Source organism: Delphinus delphis, chromosome 2 (genome assembly GCF_949987515.2).
Source record: "Delphinus delphis chromosome 2, mDelDel1.2, whole genome shotgun sequence".
In the NCBI taxonomy this organism is placed as follows: Eukaryota; Metazoa; Chordata; class Mammalia; order Artiodactyla; family Delphinidae; genus Delphinus; species Delphinus delphis.
Genome location: NC_082684.1, coordinates 98,467,855 through 98,488,619, shown reverse-complemented (window position 1 = coordinate 98,488,619; position 20,765 = coordinate 98,467,855). Strand labels below are relative to the sequence as shown.

The 20,765-nt window shown below is 43.8% G+C and overlaps 1 protein-coding gene and 1 non-coding gene across 4 annotated transcripts in view; one reads left to right on the top strand and one right to left on the bottom strand.

Moving 5' to 3' along the window:
- The window catches only part of DIP2C (disco interacting protein 2 homolog C), a 359,853-nt gene that overhangs the window by 205,443 nt on the left and 133,645 nt on the right, over nt 1-20,765 (bottom strand). The window lies entirely within an intron of this gene.
- LOC132421236 (U6 spliceosomal RNA) lies at nt 1,721-1,824 on the top strand. Its single transcript, XR_009518527.1, has one exon. It is a non-coding gene; the product is annotated as a U6 spliceosomal RNA (small nuclear RNA).

Below are 20,765 nucleotides of genomic sequence, written 5' to 3'. Positions count from 1 at the left end.
GGCACTGGCACCTGTTCTCACCACAGTGCCCAAGGACTTGCACAATACAAGTTTCTTGCTGGTGATGATGACAAAAGGAATTCCTCATTATCCTCAGATCATGAGAGGAAAAAAACAAGCAGTCCTGGATGATGTTCCAGGACTGCTATTATGCGGTGGCCACAGGGAGCACACTGTGGATAAGGCCGTGCGTGGGAGGCCAACTGGAGCAAGAGCCCAGGCTGGATCGAAGCCAGTAAACAGGCAAAGCATAAGCCTGTCCCACTTCTGAACTTTCCAGGCTCACAAACCCACTCACTCAGTCACCGATTCGTCCAGCGGGGCCTCCATTCCCACCACAGGTCCCAGAGGAGGTGCCATTTGGGCAGGACGGTGGCACAGCTTCTCTCAGGGCCCAATCCGTCACCTTCATCATCAAAACTGGGCTGAAATCTAACCCTCCCACCAACATGACTCTGAGCTGAGTACAGGGAGGACAGACACGGTCTCTTGCTGTCTGTAATACTCCTTCCCCGCGTGCTTCCAGTTACAAACGCACCATGTGGTTAGAAGTCACGCTCCTGCTTCTGACGCTGCAGAGGGAAGGGGTCGATGCTGACACCAGGGAAACCGACATACAGATGTGCAAATGCTGAGGGTGACAAGGTACTTTAAACAGCTGCTTCTTCCACAAAAACCTTGATCTAGTCTTGGCGATAACAGAGAAAACATGAAGCTTAACTCAGAGAAAAACGATGCTTTTCCCCACAATACAAGCTCATGAATAACCAAGGACATGCTCACTGCTTCCTGGTACAGTTCACTTTACTTACACCCTGAAAAATATCTGAATTAATGAATAGTACTAAAACAAAAAAGTCATGCAACAAAATTTAGAAGGCTGTGTCAAATTTCAGTAGATCCAAAGATTTTGAACCAAGATTGCTAATTAATAAGCTAAGATAGTGGAGAGTTTTTATATAGATCAGGGAGCATCACTAACTGGGGTGATGCTGGAAATTCCACTGTGAAATTTAAAACATGGACATACTGAAAAAATGATCAGAAGTAAAAGTGAAACATCCAATGTAATTTTTAAGTAATGGTAATACAGAGCTTAAACCAGCCACACTGTGCATTATATACTTTAAAGACGTGTATGTATATGCAGAGACTTATTAGAGATTAATTTAGGATGGGGAAGAAAAAAGAAAGTCAGAAATGAATTTAAATGACTTCGGCATTACACAAAAAATGTATTTCCATATCCACAGCGGCTTTCTGAGTAAGAACGCTTACATAAAGATGCATATCCCAACTATAAACAATTTGGTTATCTATGGGAAGAGACAGTGTCTCTCTCCGGGAAATACATGAATTCTTTCAACCTGACTGGACTCTGAGGCCCATGGGTCTTCCTGACGTCCATCACATCATTTTCTCTGCTCTCCACCACTTGGCCCTGCACATTTCCTGGCGCCCTCCCTCTATGCTCAAAGCCTGGGGCTATCAACACCCCAAAACTCTGTTATCTTTCTGTTCTGCTGCCATCAACTATTAGCCACAGAACTTTCACTTCTGCGCAAATAAGTAGAAAACTGGAAAATTACAAAACCTTTTAGCTTTTTAATATTTTGCCTTTTCAGATAATACAGATGATCTGAAAACATAACAGATCTTAAGCACTGACTGTACTTCCAAGGTTTGTTAATATACTGCCTACATCTGTGTATTAAAGTGAGTGCTCACTTCGGCAGCGTATATACTAAAATTGGAACGATACAGAGAAGATTAGCATGGCCTCTCAAGGATGACACTCAAATTCGTGAAGCGTTCCATATTTTTAAAGACAAACACCATATAATGTCACTTACATGTGGAATCTAAATATGGCACAAATGAACCTATGTACAAAATAGAAACAGACTCACAGACATAGAGAACAGACTTGTGGTTGCTAAGGGTGAGGGGGAGAGGGATGCACTGGGAGTTTGAGGTTGGTAGATGCAAACTATTACATCTAGAATGAATAAACAACAAGGTCCTACTGTATAGCACAGGAAACTATCTTCAGCATCCTGTGATAAGCCACAATGGAAAAGAATATAAAAAAAGAATGTGGGGCTTCCCTGGTGGCACAGTGGGTGGGAGTCTGCCTGCCGGTGCGGGGGACGCAGGTTCGTGCCCCGGTCCGGGAGGATCCCACGTGCCGCCGAGTGGCTGGGCCCGTGAGCCATGGCCGCTGAGCCTGCGCGTCCGGAGCCTGTGCTCCACAACGTGAGAGGCCACAACAGTGAGAGGCCCGCGTACCGCAAAAAAAAAAAAAAAAAAAAACACCCTGTGGCGGGCCCCTCACTGTGAGGATGCCCAAACTCTTGAGTGTGTAACTTTCACTTCTGCACTGAATAAACTGCTTCTTTAAAAAAAAAAAAAAAAAAAAAAAAGAATGTGTATAACTGAGTCACTTTGCTGTACAGCAGAGATTGGCACAGCATTGTAAATCAACTATACATCGATAAAATAAATAAATAAAACTAAAAACAAAGTGTGTTGTCTGATATATGTCATTTAATCAATAAATATCCATAGGGCATAAACTGTTGGCTACATTTAGTTGTGATAACGTTTTAAGTGAAAAGCTTTAAATTCAGTGAATTTAGATATCCCTCAAAATTTAATCCTTCTGACACCTGTTAATTGAGAATGCTACACCTGAATATTACAAAATCAAGAAAAGTGTTTAAATCGTGGAGCTCTAAATATATCCACACATGCACTGTGATATACTAATACATAAACGTTCGAACTTTAGCATTTTCACCAATTTTTGAGCCCAAATTCCTTGATTTTCACAACTACAGGTGAATAAACATCTACGTAAGTGTAAAGTTCAAGCACTGGCTCTTTAAAGCCACTGAGTCTGACTCCAGGCAGCGCAAAATGAGGTTTACTTACCTACAGACAAACCTAATTAGTGTACCAGTGGTGACACTGCACTCATGAGTCCCACAATCTCACATTTAAGCAAAGACGCTGAACATGAGGATTCTTTATCGTGATTCTGCTTTCGGGGGAAGACTACATAACAGCCTTTGGTTTCTGACTCTCTATGTCAAAGACAGCTCTATGAAGCAGCTGTGCTGCTTCTGGTGCCAAAGAATGGATCAGCTCATTAAACTAAAGAAAAACAGGTTAAAAACATAACCCTGCAAACCCTGAGCAAAACCATCCCAGGTCTAATTCCATCTGTGCCACTCTGACTGCATTCCTGGTCACAATGCTGGAGTCACTACCCGTAAGATGAGAAGTCAGAGCAAGGTGATCTCTGCATCCTGCCAGTTCTGGAGTTAATCACTGATTCTGTGATTAACTTCTCAGTGAATTAGCTAATGTCACAGTTACGTTTTGAGTAATTTGGCTATATGTATATTAACAGGGAAATCCTGGACACACACCACCACAGGCCACTTCCCTCACACAGCCTTTACTATTATCTTTTTTCTTTTAAATTAGTTTTATTTTTAGAGAGTTTTAGGTTCACAGGAAAATTGAGAGGAAGGGACAGAGATTCCCCATGTATCCCCTGCCCCCATACATGCACAGCCTGCCCCACCATCAACATCCTCCACTATCAAGATCCCCCACCAGATGGGACATTTGTTAGAACTGGTGAACTTACAGGGACACATCATCATCACCCAGAGTCCACAGCTGACATTAGGGTTCACTCTTGGTCTTGGACATTCTGTGCATCTAGGGTTCCTCCATGTCTCTTCATGGCTTGATAGCTCTTTTTTTGGCTGAATAATATTCTACTGTCTGGATGGACCACAGTTTATTCACCTACTGAAGGACAAAACTTCCAAGTTTTGAAAGTTATGAATAAAGCTGCTGTGAGCATCCGTGTGCAAGGTTCTTTTGTGGCCTTAAGTTTTCAACTCCTTTGGGTAAATACCAAGGAACGTGATTGCTGGATCACATGGTAAGAGTACGTTTAGTTTTGTAAGAAACCACCAAACTGTCTTCCAAACTGGCTGTACCATGTTGCATTCCTACCAGCGGTGACTGAGAGTTCTGGTTGCTCCACACCCTTACCAGCATTTGGTGTTGTCAGTGTTCCAGATTTTGGCCATGCTAATAGGTGTGTAGTGATATCTCATTGATTTAATTTGCATTTTCCTGTTGACACACGATGTGGAGCATCTTTTCATAAGCATATTTGCCATCTGTATCTTCTTTGGTGAGGTGTCTTTTCAGATCTCCTGTCCATTTTTTGTTTGGATTGTTTGTTTTCTTATTGAGTTTAAAGAGTTCATTGTGTATTGTGGGTAACAGTCCTTTATCAGACGTCTTTTGCAAATATTCTCTCCCATCTGTAGTTTGCCGTCTGCTTCCCTTGATGCTATGTATTTAATTACACAGAATATGGACTTCCCAGTTCATCTCAGTTTTCACCACTTCCTACTGTTGTTGACCTCACTCCCTCCCCAGGCCTCTTCTGACCTTGCTTCTTTAGTTTTCTTGATTTTCAACATGCAACAACCTTCTACTGAAGGGAACAAAAGGCAGAAGGGCTTGCAGCCTCAAGGTAGGAGGCACACATCACAATGGGAAACCCCTCAAATCACACGCCAAGCAAAGTACCTCCCAAAGCCTGAGCAAGGAGCAGGAGCCCATGTCCCAGGCTGGGAGCTCCCTGCTGTATCAGCCAAGCAAGTAACCTGAAACTCAAAACCCCACCAAATGGGACAAAACCTTTCACTGCCAAAGGCTTTTAATGAATAAACTAAAGGTCGGGCTTCCCTGGTTGCGCAGTGGTTAAGAATCCACCTGCCAATGCAGGGGACATGGGTTCGAGCCCTGGTCCGGGAAGATCCCACACGCCGCGGAGCAACTAAGCCCATGAGCCTCAACTACTGAGCCTGCGCTCCAGATCCCGCGAGCCACAACTCCTGAAGCCCATGTGCCTAGAGCCCGTGCTCTGCAACAAGAGAAGCCACCACAGTGAGAAGCCCACGCACCGCAACGAAGAGTAGCCCCCGTTCACCACAACTAGAGAAAGCCCGCGCCCAGCAACAAAGACCCAATGCAGCCATAAATAAATAAATATATATATAAATAAAATACGCTTTTAAAAAAAGAAACTAAAGGGCAATGCCTTGAATGAGAAAACAGTAATGGCTTCAGATTGTTTGCATGGTTGCAGTGTTTTTTTGTACCTTATGTAAGGAACCTGAGAGCACACACCACGACTTCTGAGTCTGGACCTAAAAATTCCAGCTCAAGAGAGCCTAACAATTTCAGGAATCTGAGGAGTAGGGCCAACGGGATCCTGCAGGAGCTGAGGACAAGCGCTGACCATGTGGTCAGTGTCAGTCAGCTAGGGTGTGGCCTGGGGCTGGCCACGTCTCCTCTCCTCTGCTCTCCTGGGTCTCAGCCAGCAGTCCAACATCCCCACCCCCAGCCCCAGGACCCAATTTCCATGCTGAGACTCCTGAAGGAGGAGCCTTTACTACCCCAGGGAGGCTGGAGCACAGATCCTCCTGGGACCCATTTGGTGCTATACTGAGCAACCAAGTGTTTCCAGAAGTGGCTGTAGACAAACTTCAGTTTCCAAAAACTGAAATGTGCTGTGTAAAACCAAGAATGTGGAAGGAGATAATTCAAGACAGTCCCTGCTCAAATTTTAAAGCATAGTTGAAAAGTCAAGTATGAGGAGATAGGAAACTCTTTTAATTACCCTCATGGTCATAACTAAAATCACTGTAATAGACATATCTCTAATCAGAAGTATAAATTTTTAAAAATCCATAACATAGGAAATAAACCATAAACAAGTAAGCTTTCAAATCTGACAGTCACACTAATCTCACTGACAAAAGAGGTTTCTGAAGCAGATTATTAATTATCCTCCAATTCTATATGGATATTAAAATTATTAAGTCCTGGCAATCAAAGTTCTCTGAACTGTCAGCATTTATTTGTAAAATAAAGGACACACTGTCACTCTGAATTTCTATTTTAAATGATCACTTTTACTTAGAAACTGTACAACTTGCTAACCTGACATCCAACATTACTAGAAGCTAATTAATTCAAGCACTAGTGAGTTTATTTATTTTAATGGAAACGCTGATTAGGAAAAAACTGCTTTAGGGACCGTCAACGTTTTAAAGCATAGTATTGTCTCTCTCCCTCTACTCAGGAGTAAGGAGGTTGTGTACAGATGTGTTCAAAGCAATCTGGATGGTGTACACATAGAGCTTAAGACAGAGTCGCACTTCCAAAGTCAGAAAGTCAAGGGTGAATCCAGGATATTGTGAATAAGGTCACTCTGCACTAATGTATATTGAAAATATTTCATATATCTGTAATTTGGATGGAATATCCTCATGAAAGACAACCAAGTCTAAACTACAGAAAAGCATTTTTAATGAGCCACGGTCCTTAAAACCAGAGTAATATTTCAGTGACAAATCATTTCATATCAAATTTAAAACACCCATTTGAACGAGTTTTGTCATATTTTCCTATTACATTTCAGAATTTCTAAAGCTCCTAAAGTCTCAGATTGAAGTAGAGTCTGACTTCGACAATCTCCACATCACAAACGTGTATCAAAAGCGATTGAGAATGCACTTTTTGATGGAAACCTTTACAAAAGGAGACAAAATACCTTGAGGAATACAAAGGCTGATTCAACCTACAACAGAATGAAGACAAGCGCGTTCTGGTGGACTATGGTTGAGCTACTAATCACTGAACAAACAGGAAGAGGAATACAAACAGGGAGAAGTCTTTCCAAATAAAAGAAGATGAGGGCTTCCCTGGTGGCGCAGTGGTTGAGAGTCCGCCTGCCGATGCAGGGGACGCGGGTTCGTGTCCCGGTCCGGGAAGACCCCACATGCCCCGGAGCGGCTAGGCCCGTGAGCCATGGCCACTGAGCCTGCGCGTCCGGAGCCTGTGCTCCGCAACGGGAGAGGCCACAACAGTGAGAGGCCCGTGCACCGCAAAAAAAAAAAAAAAAAAAAAAAAAAAGAAGATGAGCTGAGCTGACAGAAGGAGACTGACCATTGTGAAGGGGACCATGGCTGCTTATGAGCCTTCAGAATCGTCTTCACCTGTAAATGAGAATGGACACCTATCCTGCCTACCTACAAGCGGTAAATAACAGCAGGATAGACAGTGATAATGCTTTGTAAGTAAAAAAAAAAAAAGGAACGTTTAGCACCTACTACAAGCTGAGCTGTTTACATATTTAATCCGCACAACTACCTGATGTCAGGCATTTAGATGAGGGATCCAGGCTCAAGGTTGACATGACTTGTCTGGATAAACCCACACCCTGACCCGTCAGGGCTGGGTCCAGGAATGTGCATTTCCAAGAAGCTGCGGGTGAGCTGCTGTCAGGGCACAGCTGCACTCACGTCACCTGCTGTGGCCAGGGGGAGAACACCCCTGCTCCACACCCTCGTTTCTGAGGCCTGGGCTCTGATTCTCCTCACCTGCCACCACCAACTGTCTTCACTGAACTTACAAACAGAAGGAAAGGAGAAGGACAGAGAGCGGACTGCAGAGCGTATAAAAGTCTGCAAGAGAAAGACTTCACCTGAACTAGAATCAAATGGGGTTTGAGTCATCGAGTACAGAGAAAACACAGGAGAACACACTGTGCACCAGTCTTCTTTTAGGAAAGGAGGTGAACCAGCAGCCCCGAGCCGTCGCATCAACCCTAAGCAGTCTCGTTTCTACTTGGAAAGCAGGTTGCAGGGATGCAGGCACCGTGCAACTGTTTTTATGCTACATACGTAATCCTGGTGTTTATACTCACACCGCCGTGAAGTGACTGTGTTTCCTTCCTTCAACTGTGCCTCCGTGCAATGCCCAGGACCAACACGTGACAGCTGGAGTCTAATATCCGTACTCGTCCATCATAGTCCCACCCTACCCCCTAAAAAATTAAAAAGCCATGGGGTTTAATTCAAAATAAATTTTAATAAAATTAGGTTTACAACACTTTTAGAGATGAAAATATCTGTAGTTATGGCATAAGGACAGAGTAGAAATCCTGGTTTCCAGGGGTCAGAGGGAAGGAGGAATGGGGAGTCAGTGTTTAATGGACAGAGTTTCAGTTTTACAAGATGAAATGAGTTAAGGGGATGGATAGTAGTGTTAGTTGCACAACAATGTGAATGTTTCTAATACCAGTGAACTCGACACTTAAAAATCGTTAAGACAGTAAATTTTAGGTTATATATGTTTCACCACAATAAAAGGGGGGGGGAATCCATTGTTCACATTAATTTTCTTTCACACACAATCCACTGTGGATTATACTGGGGGTTCAGGTGACACTCGGCTTTTTGCTGGGGATACACACTGTGCATTTACTGCACACCATCTGAGCTGGGAGGTGGATACTGGTAACGCGTCACGGGGCCCCCTGCGGGGTGAAGGCTAGCTCTCTGCCAGTCCCCGTTCCACGTACCCAGCTTACACCCAGCCTCAGCCCCGTAGAGTCCCCTCCTGTCCATGAGCACATGCATCGACCCCGCTCCCAGCTCACAGACCCAGAGAGGTAAGGTGACGTGGACACCTCAGGAGCTTGGTAAGCCCCACTATACTGACACTGTCCCACTCAGGGCAGCTGGGAAACGACTTCACTGCTGGTTTGGATCCCCTCACACACAGGCTGTGCTCAGCTGGCTGCACACCCTCCTGTTCAAATGAACAGAAAACCTACTTAAAACTCTGGAAACAGGAGTGAAAACACCGCGACAGCTCCCGGGGTGCAAACTTTCATACGCGTCACACACACCTTCGCAAAGACTGGGAGGGAATGAGATGCATGGCCCTCAAATCTGCCAGTCAGACTGGGTCCTAAGCTCCATGGGAGCCAGACCCACCAATTCAACCCACAAATGTGTATTTCGACAGGCCAGGAGCTCTTCTCCACTCATGCCGCTGCCTGTTCACAGGCGGCCTGACTCCCCGCTCTCAACGGCACACCCCGGGTCTGCTGAGCATTCACGGAGCAGGTGTCTACACGTAATGCTGCTTCATTAAAACTCCTCATCTGTTTACTTTTGGTTCCAATTACAGCACCTGAGAAAGTTTTTATCCTAGGAGATGGGGGAGTCATTAGGGGAGAAGATGAAGCCCCGCTAGAACCTAGTACCTCCACAAGTCGAGTCACTGCGAAGAGATCAGCATCCTTGTCCTTCGTGTGGCTCCTGCTTTATTTTTGTTGTTTGTCTTTAAAAGACACAAAAGCTGTTTCTCAACACCAAAGGCCTATTTTATTGTATTTTACACTCATGCTTAGGTATAAAGTAGCCAACTACCTACTCCAGAAGGGAGATTCCAGGAAAAGAGACAGGAGGAAGACAAGCACGGATGAAAAGGGGACATGTGGACGGTGGGAGGAGCACCAGAGGCCACAACTGGATGCTTCAGTTATTTCTTCATTAACTAGTCATGAAGCCTCAGGCAGGGCACTTTACCTCTTAAGTTATATCCTTCAGGGGTTTTATGGCTATTATTTTAAGTGGATAAGTTCTCCTTGCTGGGGAGCGAAAAATCAGCTACAGTTTTGTGCTAACCAAAAACGTCTTCATTACCAGTGCAAGGCCGGCAGGTTGGGCTGCACTAACCAGTTAGTCTTCCAAGACAAGAGTTACACTTTAGAAGTGCCACACTCTACAAACACTGCCACTTGACAGGTTCTCACCTTGAGGAGCCCCTGTGGCCAAGGCCAGGCCAAGCAATGCCTGACGTGCTAACGTGGATGGCATTTTATGCCACGGTGAAACTGCTCCCGCAATTAGAAAGGAAGTGTCACAGAGGCCTAAAAGGTGTTAGATATCAAGTGTAGCGTGAGGAGGACTGATTACATTCCTCAGTTATTTGTTGCTCAATTCAAAACAGCTTTCTGGGGGACCTTCAAGATGGCGGAGAAGTATGACGTCGAGATCACCTTCCTCCCCACAAATACATAAAAAATACATCTACATGTGGAACAACTCCTACAGAACACCTACTGAACGCCAGCAGAAGACCTCAGACCTCCCAAAAGGCAAGAAACTCCCCACGTACCTGGGTAGAGCAAAAGAAAAAACAGAGACAAAAGAATAGGGACAGGACCTGCAACAGTGGGAGGGAGCTATGAAGGAGGAAAGGTTTCCACATACTAGGAAGCCCCTTCATGGGCGGAGACTGTGGGTGGCGGAGGTGGGGAGCTTCTGAGACACGGAGGAGAGCGCAGCCATAGGGGTGCAGAGGGCAAAGCGGAGAGATGCCCGCACAGAGGAGCAGTGCCAACCAGCACTCACCAGCCCGAGAGGCTTGCCTGCTCAGCCGCCAGGGCGGGTGGGGGCTGGGAGCTGAGGCTCCGGCTTCGGAGGTCAGACCCCAGGGAGAGGACTGGGGTTGGCTGCATGAACACAGCCTGAAGGGACTAGTGCACCACAGCTAGCAGGGAAGGAGTCCAGGAAAAAGTCTGGACCTGTCTAAGAGGCAAGACACCATTGTTTCTGGGTGTGCGAGGAGAGGAGATTCCTTCCTCATCTGCCCACAGAAAGCAGAGCACCACCTAAACGAGCTTCAGAGACGGGCGCAAGCCAAGGCTATCAGCTCGGACATCAGAGACGGGAATGAAACGCTAACGCTGCTGCTGCAGCCACCAAGAATCTGAAGTGCAAACAAAGGTCACTATCCACACTCCCCCTGAGGAGCCTGTGCAGCCCACCACTGCCAGGGTCCCGTGATCCAGGGATGACTACCCCAGGAGAACACACGGCGCACCTCAGGCTGTTGCAATGCCATGCTGGCCTCTGCCGCCGCAGGCTCCCCCCGCATTCCGATTATAACTAACATACCCTTCCCTCCCCCTGGCCTGAGTAAGCCAGAGCCCCCAGTCAGCCGCTGCTTTAACCCCCTCCTGCCTGGGTGGGAACAGATGCCTGAGGTCGACCTACACACAGAGGTGGGGTCAAAACCAAAGCTGAACCCCAGGAGCTGTGCGAACAAAGAAGAGAAATGGAAATCTCTCGCAGCAGCCTCAGGAGCAGCGGATTAAACTCCCACAATCAACTTGATGTACCCTGCTTCTGTGAAATACCTGAAGAGACAACGAATCACCCCAAAATTGAGGTGGTGGACTTTGGGAGCAACTGTAGACTTGGGGTTTGCTGTCTGCAACTGATTTGTTTCTGATTTTTATGTTTACCTTAGATGAGTTTTTAGCGCCTGTTATCATTCATGGATTTGTTTATTGGTTTGGTTGTTCTCTTTATTATTTTTTTTATTTTAATAATTAAAAAAAAGTTTTTAATTTATTATTTTCTTTCTTTTTCTCCTCCTTTTTCTTCTGAGCTCTGTGGCTGACAGGGTCTTGGTGCTCTGGCCTGGTGCCAGGGCTGAGCCTCTGAGGTGGGAGAGCCGAGTTCAGGACACTGGACCACCAGAGACCTCCCGGCCCCACATAATATCAATTGGTGAGAGCTCTCCCAGAGATCTCCATCTCAACGCTAAGACCTAGCTCCACCCAACGGCCAGCAAGCTCCAATGCTGGACATCCCATGCCAAACAACTAGCCAGACAGGAACACAACCCCATCCATTAGCGGAGAGGCTGCCTAAAATCATACTAAGTTCACAGATACCCCAAAACAAACCACCGAACACGGCCCTGCCCACCAGAAAGACAAGATCCAGCCCCACCCACGAGAACACAGGCACCAGTCCCCTCCACCAGGAAGCCTACACAAGCCACCGAACCAACCTCACCCACTGGGGGCAGACACCAAAAACAACGGAACTATGAACGTGCAGCCTACAAAAAGGATGCCCCAAACATAGTAAGTTAAACAAAATGAAAAGACAGAGAAATATGAAGCAGACGAAGAAGGAAGGTAAAAACCCACCAGACCAAACAAATGAAGAGGAAATAGGCAGTCTACTTGAAAACGGAATCAAAGTAATGATCATAAAGATGATCCAAAATCTTGGAAATAAAATGGAGAAAATACAAGAAATGTTTAACAAAGAACTAGAAGAACTAAAGAGCACAGAAACAGTGATGAACACCACCACAAATGAAATTAAAAATTCTCTAGAAGGAATCAATAGCAGAATAACTGAGGCAGAAGAACGGATAAGTGACCTGGAAGATAAAATAGTGGAAATAACTACAGCAGAGCAGAATAAAGAAAAAAGAATGAAAAGAATTGAAGACAAGTTCAGAGACCTCTGTGACAACATTAAACACACCAACAATCAAATTATAGGAGTCCCAGAAGAAGAAGAGAAAGGGACTGAGAAAATATTTGAAGAGATTACAGTTGAAAACTTCCCTAACATGGTAAAGGAAATAGTGATGAAAGGGAAAAACCTACAACCAAGATTACTCTACCCAGCAAGGATCTCATTCAGATTTGACACAGAAATTAAAACCTTTACAGACAAGCAAAAGTTAGGAGAATTCAGCACCACCAAACCAGCTTTACAACAAATGCTACAGGAACTTCTCTAGGCAGGAAACACAAGAGAAGGAAAAGACCTACAAAAACAAACCCAAAACAATTTAAAAAAAGGTAATAGGAACATACATATCGATAATTACCTAAAATGTAAATGGATTAAATGCTCCAACCAAAAGACATAGACTGGCTGAATGGATACAAAAACAAGACCCATATATATGCTGTCTACAAGAGACACATACAGACTGAAGGTGAGGGGATGGAAAAAGATATTCCATGCAAATGGCAATCAAAAGAAAGCTGGAGTAGCAATTCTCATATCAGACAAAATAGACTTTAAAATAAGGACTATCACAAGAGACAAAGAGGGACACTACATAATGATCAAGGGATCAATCCAAGAGGAAGATATAACAATTGTAAATATTATGCACCCAAAGTAGGAGCACCGCAATACATAAGGCAAATAAATGCTAACAGTCATAAAAGGGGAAATCGACAGTACCACAATCAGAGTAGGGGATTTAACACCCCATTTTCACACATGGAGAGATCATCCAAAATGAGAATAAATAAGGAAACACAAGCTTTAAATGACATATTAAACAAGATGGACTTAATTGAGATTTATAGGACATTCCATCCAAAATCAACAGAATAAACTTTCTACTCAAGTGCTCACGGAACATTCCCCAGGACAGATCACATCTTCGGTCACAAATCAAGCCTTGGTAAATTTAAGAAAACTGAAATTGTATCAAGTATCTTTTCCGACCACAACACTATGAGACTAGGTATCAATTACAGGAAAAAAACTGTAAAAAAATACAAACACATGGAGGCTAAACAATACACTACTAAATAACCAAGAGATCACTGAAGAAATCAAAGAGGAAATCAAAACATACCTAGAAGCAAATGACAATGAAAATACGACGACCCAAAACCTATGGGATGCAGCAAAAGCAGTTCTAAGAGGGAAGTTTTATAGCAATACAATCCTACCTCAAGAAACAAGAAACATCTCAAATAAACAACCTAACCTTACAACTAAAGCAATTAGAGAAAGGAGAACAAAAAAACCCCAAAGTTAGCAGAAGGAAAGAAATCATAAACATAGATCAGAAATAAATGAAAAAGAAATGAAGTAAACAATAGCAAAGATCAATAAAACTAAAAGCTGGCTCTTTGAGAAGATAAACAAAATTGATAAACCATTAGCCAGACTCATCAAGAAAAAAAGGGAGAAGACTCAAATCAACAGAAATAGAAATGGAAAAAGAGAAGTAACAACTGACACTGCAGAAATACAAAGGATCATGAGAGATCACTACAAGCAACTATATGCCAATAAAATGGACAACCTAGAAGAAATGGACAAATTCTTAGAAAAGTACAAACTTCTGAGACTGAACCTGGAAGAAATAGAAAATATAAACAGACCAGTCACAAGCACTGAAATTGAAACTGTGATTAAAAATCTTCCAACAAACAAAAGCCCAGGACCAGATGGCTTCAAAGGTGAATTCTATCAAACATTTAAAGAAGAGCTAACACCTATCCTTCTCAAACTCTTCTAAAATGCAGCAGAGGAAGAAACACTCCCAAACTCATTCTACGAAGCCACCCTCACCCTGATACCAAACCCAGACAAAGATGTCACAAAGAAAGAAAACTACAGGCCAATGTCACTGATGAACATAGATGCAAAAATCCTCAACGAATACTAGCAAACAGAATCCAACAGCACATTAAAAGGATCATACACCATGATCAAGTGGGGTTTATCCCAGGAATGCAAGGATTCTTCAATATATGCAAATCAATCAATGTGATACACCACATTAACAAACAGAAGGATAAATCACAATAGATGCAGAAAAAGCTTTTGACAAAATTCAACATCCATTTATGATGAAAACTCTCCAGAAAGTAGGCATAGAGAGAACCTACTTCAACATAATGAAGGCCATATATGAAAACCCACAGCCACCATCATTCTCAGTGGTGAAAAATTGAAACCATTTCCTCTAAGATCAGGAACAAGAAAAGGCTGCCCACTCTCACTGCTATTATTCAACATAGTTTTGGAAGATTTAGCCACAGCATTCAGAGGAGAAAAATAAATAAAAGGAATCCAAATCAGAAAAGGAGAAGTAAAGCTGTCACTGTTTGCAGATAACATGATACTGTACATAGAGAATCCTAAAGATGCTACCAGAAAACTACTAGAGCTAATCAGTGAATTTGGTAAAGTAGCAGGATACAAAATTAATGCACAGAAATCTCTTGCACTGCTATACACTAATGATGAGAAATCTGAAAGAGAAATTAAGGAAACACTCCCATTTACCATTGCAACAAAAAGAATAAATTACCTAGGAAAAAACCTACCTGAGGAGACAAAAGATCCGTATGCAGAAAACTATAAGACACTGATGAAAGAAATTAAAGATGATACAAACAGATGGAGAGATATACCATGTTCTTGAATTGGAAGAATCAACATTGTGAAAATGACTATACTATAGTATACTATACTATAAAGCAATCTACAGATTCAATGCAATCCCTATCAAACTACCCATGGCATTTTTCACATAACTAGAAAAAAAAAATTTCACAATTTGTATAGAAACACAAAAGACCCCACATAGCCAAAGCAATCTTGAGAAAGAAAACAGCCTGAGATAGAAAAGAGCTTGAGAAAGAAAAGAGCCTGGAGGAATCTGGCTCCCTGACTTCAGACTATACTAAAAAGCTACAGCAATCAGGACAGTATGGTACTGGCACAAAAACAGAAATACAGATCAATGGAACAAAACAGAAAGCCAAGAGATAAACCCATGCAGATATGGTCACCTTATCTTGATAAAGGAGGCAAGAATATACAATGGAGAAAAGACAGCCTCTTCAATAAGTGGTGCTGGGAAAACTGGACAGCTACATGTAAAAGAATGAAATTAGAACACTCCCTAACACCATCCACAAAAATAATCTCCAAATGGATTAAAGACCTAAATGTAAGGCCAGACACTATAAAACTCTTAGAGGAAAACATAGGCAGAACACTCTATGACATAAATCACAGCAAGATCCTTTTTGACCCACCTCCTAGAGAAATGGAAATAAAAACAAAAATAAACAAATGGGACCCAATGAAACTTAAAAGCTTTTGCACAGCAAAGGAAATCATAAACAAGACAAAAAGACAACCCTCAGAATGGGAGAAAATATTTGCAAATGAAGCAACTGACAAAGGATTCATCTCCAAAACATACAAGCAACTCATGCAGCTCAATATCAAAATAAAAAATAACCCAATCCAAAAATGGGCAGAAGAACTAAATAGACATTTCTCCAAAGAAGATACACAGATGGCCAACAAACACATGAAAGGATGCTCAACATCACTAATCATTAGAGAAATCCAAATCAAAACTACAATGAGATATCACCTCACACTGGTCAGAATGGCCATCATCAAAGAAACCACTAACAATGAATGCTGGAGAGGATGTAGAGAAAAGGGAACCCTCTTGCACTGTTGGTGGGAATGTAAATTGATACAGCCACTATGGAGAACAGTATGGAGGCTCCTTAAGAAACTAAAAATAGAACTACTGTACAACCCAGAAATCCCACTACTGGGCACATACCCTGAGAAAACCATAATTCAAAAGGAGTCATGTACCCTGCTGTTCATTGCAGCACTATTTACAATAGCCAGGGCATGGAAGCAACCTAAGTGTCCATCGACAGATGAATGGATAAAGAAGGTGTGGCACATATATACAATGGAGTATTACTCAGCCATAAAAAGAAATGAAATTGAGTTATTTGTTGTGAGGTGGATGGACCTAGAGTCTGTCATACAGAGTGAACTAAGTCAGAAAGAGAAAAACAAATACCGTATGCTAACACATATATGGAATCTAAAAAAAAAAAAAAAAATGGTTCTCACGAACCTAGGGTCAGGACAGGAATAAAGATGCAGATGCAGCGAATGGACTTGAGGACATGGGGAAGGGAGACAAAGTGTAAGCTGGGACGAAATGAGAGAGTGGCATTGACATATATACTACATGTAAACTAGACAGCCAGTGGGAAGTAGCTGCATAGGACAGGGAGATCATCTCAGTGCTTTGTGACCACCTAGAGGGAGGGTGGGAGGGAGATGCAAGAGGGAGGGGATATGGGGATATATGTATACTTATAGCTGATTCACTTTTTTATACAGCAGAAACTAACACAACATTGTAAAGCAATTATACTCCAATAAAGATGTTAAAAAAAATAGCTTTCTGAACCCAAGGTTACCTCCAACTGGTAAGGTTCTGCTTTCTTTACAGAAGAGTCACCAAATGCCCATTTCACAACTGCTATTCTCATCAGAACTTGAGGCCAAAGAAAAGGGGAAAGTAGCAGGGGGCAGGGAGTGACTCCGAATTTGTAGGAGGTTGACCAGCTGCTTGAGCAGGTGGAGAGGCAGGGCGTCCCTCCCCGTGAGTTAAAAGTCATGCCAGGACTAAAATGTTAATAAATAAGTAGATTAGTTAATAATAAAATGGATGCTTTTACGAGTGCACAGAGGCAGAGCGCTGCACATGCTGGAAGCCAGGTAACAGCTGCTTGCAGAGCAACCAGTCCAAAGGTTGCTGATCTTGTTGAACTGAGGTCGGGGGAGCCTGAGAACACCAGCCGACGCAGAGAGGCCGGGCGGGTCTGGACCAAAGGAAACCTGCCAGTGTGTCCGAGGAATTCTGGGTCTGACAAGTGGCTCTGGGGAAATCACTGCATCATCTGCGAGGACACGTCTGGAAAACTTTAGAGGCACAGAAGGCTCGTGAGACAAATGGCTGCAAAGGTCCCAAGGGCAAAGCCTGCTGTGCTCCGGTCAGGAAAATGGACTTTTGGTAGGAAGCAGCCAGTCACAGGACGATGCTGACAGCAGCCTAAGGGTATGGGCTCCCCACTACACTCAAGCACAAGTGCCAAACTCCGTGACGGAATCTGAAGATCAGGCTGTAACTGGTGATAATTCCGTAACTTATTTTATAGACAAACTGGGTGAACACAGGGATCCCCTGGACACCAAAAGGATCAGCCCAGGACCTCAGTCTAAAATGCAGACGGCCGCTCTGAGCATTGCTAGGCACTCTCAGCACTGTAAGTAATTCTTGACCTAAATAAATAAGCAAATGCACTTTTTAAAGCAGAAGGAAACATGAGCCTTCCTGTTGCACCTTCTGAAACATTCTCGTCCAAGGGCCAGTCCACCTACTCTGGCAGGGAGCTCTAGTATCAAGAGCGCTGACTTGGATGTGGGACAAATGCAAATCCGAGAAAGTGGTAGCACTGTGTCCTGGAGCTGGCACCCCCCTCCCCTTGCCCCTCCCCTGAGCCCTGTGTCCTTCACCACTCCTCCGCAACACAAGGTCCCTCTCAAAGTGGGAAACCCAGGACAACCTTCCTCCATGGAAGGCCCAAGCAGAAAAACTGTTTAATCCAGAATCTCCATCCAACTAGGGGAAACTGCACGGCATTTCTCATCAGCAAACAAGTCAAAACTGTCACCTTACGTCAGGCAACCAAAACAGTTTTTTTTATTACTTAAAAGATCTTGCTGTCTTTGTCCATTTAGAACTGATATTTCTTAAACTAAAATGATTGAACTGGATCATATGAACTTCACTGTGTAGACTGTAGTCCAGTCTTAGGGGTTATAGAGATTTTTCTGTTTTTTTATTCTGTCTGTTGAAGTTCAATATCTAAAAATGGGTCAGAATTGACCACCCCTCCTCTAGTAAATTCTAATGGTAAACACAGTAAAATCCCATGAAGGTTGAGGAGAGACAGGTTTAAAGGGTAGTGAAATTAAAAATGTCATGAAATTCTGATGCTCAAATCATAATCAGTATTTTTAAGAGGCACCTTACTTTCCTAAGCATCTAGCTTGCACATTAACTGCAAGCATTACCAGATTCCACAAGGTCACGCCTCTTCCCCTTGAGGAGATTCTCAGAGGGACACAGATTTCTAAAGGCATCAGGATGAGTAGATACCGCAATTGGATACACACAACACAACCTAAAATAAACCAAAGAAGTGCTCCATTCCTTCAAAACAGTCTCTTCTTTTCAAGGTTAGACAGCCTCCTAAAATACTGTTTATGGTGCCAACATGTTTATCAAATGTTTCCTTCTACTCGGGAACAGAGATGGTACCACATGGAATTACAAAATGGCATATTAATGACATCCAAAGAAATGGAGGGTTCAACATACTAAAAACATTTTTAAAGTCCTTTCTAATAGGTACTCCACCATGATGCCCAAACTCACGTCTTCAGTGATCAATAATACAATATTGACAGACTGCAGAGAAGACTGCTGGCTACCCCTCCCCAGTGTCCATTCTCTTCTTCCTGGAGTAACAAACCTCAAACTTCAGCTGGGCACATGCCTCCCACACAAAGATGATGTTCACCAGCCTCTCCTCCAATCGAGTGAGACCTCGTGATCAGGAATTAACCATGGGGTGTGAACTGGTCAGGCACAACTCGAACGGGGAAGGCACGGTCCACCCCCTTCCTTCCTCTCCTTCCTGCTGGCTGGAATGAGAGAGGGGAGCCTGGTCCCTGGCAGACCCCAGACAGCGACCACCAACCCACCCCACACCTGCTGACCTTTACCTTACAGAGAAAGACCCCGACCTAGGGTCTCTATTACAAAACACGTTTGCTTCCATTCCTTTCGAAAAACTCAGAAACAAGAAATGGGTGTTTTGCTGAATGACAGCATCTTAATTATTTAGGGGTTTGGATCAAACAAAGCCATAACAGAAAAAAACAGAACCCTGTTTTAGGAGACCAAATTCTAGCCCGATGTACCACTAATGGGCCACATGGCCTCAGATACTTAGTTATTTCATCTCACAGTATTTCTTATCTGCTGGATGATCAGTGACTTTAAATTACAATTGTTCTCAAAAGCCAAATCTAAGAACAAGTAAGCAACTAGTTTCTGGTTGTGGGGAGAAGAGAGCCATGCCCGCTATTCTATTCCATGCCCATTTCCCCAGACAATCTGAAGCCGTCTCAGAATGCAGGGGTCCACAGAGCAGGTCCACAGAGCACCTTTCAAGCCTCAGCACAGGCAGTCCACCCTTCAACTGTGCATGTTCACGAGGAAAAGGCAGCATGGCTCAAACAGACCTTCTGCCTGAGGGCAGCCCTTGTCACAAGCCACCTGGCCCCGCAGTAAACGCAGTAAAGCTTTCTGCCCCCAGAACCGTCCCCCCGGATAAGAGACCGGCCTAGAGAGAAGGGAAACATAAGCCGGTTAAGAGAAAGGAGCTGAGAAAATCACTGACCCTGACATGAACCATTATCTACTCCAATGTGCCTGCCAAACCCAAATTTCTAACTGGTCATTTGACCTAAACTCCTCGAGGGTATTTAAGTTAAACACTAAATCATCAACACCCAGGATTCTCTGTAGCGCACACTCTTCACAAAAAGGCCAGCACTTGGTGACACGTGTGTCCCTGCAGGTCTCCATGGGTTTTCCCTTACATATTTCACCCTGAGCTACAAATGGCCACCATGCTAATGTTCTGTGATGCGTGCTGAGAGTCGGCGTGACCCGACCACAGAACTCACAGCAGACCCCAATCTTAATTATCTTACTTATTTTACTGCTCGAGATAAAACGGTTAAGTCTGATAACACAAACACTGGTGCTTACATGGACTGCGGTCCCCAAGTCACAAACCCTCAACTCAAACCTTCCACCTAAATGGCCGCCGAGAGCATGTGGATTCACTCAAGCAGTTACTGCATTAATCCGGGAGGTGTGACACCGTGTATGTCTGTGCACATGCATATGTACACGTACATACATATTTGTGCCGTATTTTCAACATCTATCTCCCATTCCCGTGTAAACTTTCGTCCTGGGCACTGATGGTGTGCAAATAACAGTCAGAGGGATGCTACCTTAGTTTCCTAGGTTTGCCATGACAATTACCACAAACTGCATGGTTTAAACGACAGACGTCTATTCCCCCAGTTCTGGAGGCCTGCAGTCCAAACTCTGGAGGCCCTGTGGGCAGGGCTGCTCCCTCGGGAAGCTCTATCAGAGGAGCCTTCTTGACTCTCCAGGTTTCTGGGTCCCCTGGCATTCCTGGGATTGTGGCTGCATCACTCCAGTCTCTGCCTTGTCTTCACGTGGCCTTTTTGTCTGTGTTTCTGTGTCTCAGACCTCCCTCTCCTTTTGTACAAAGATACCACTCATCACATGGA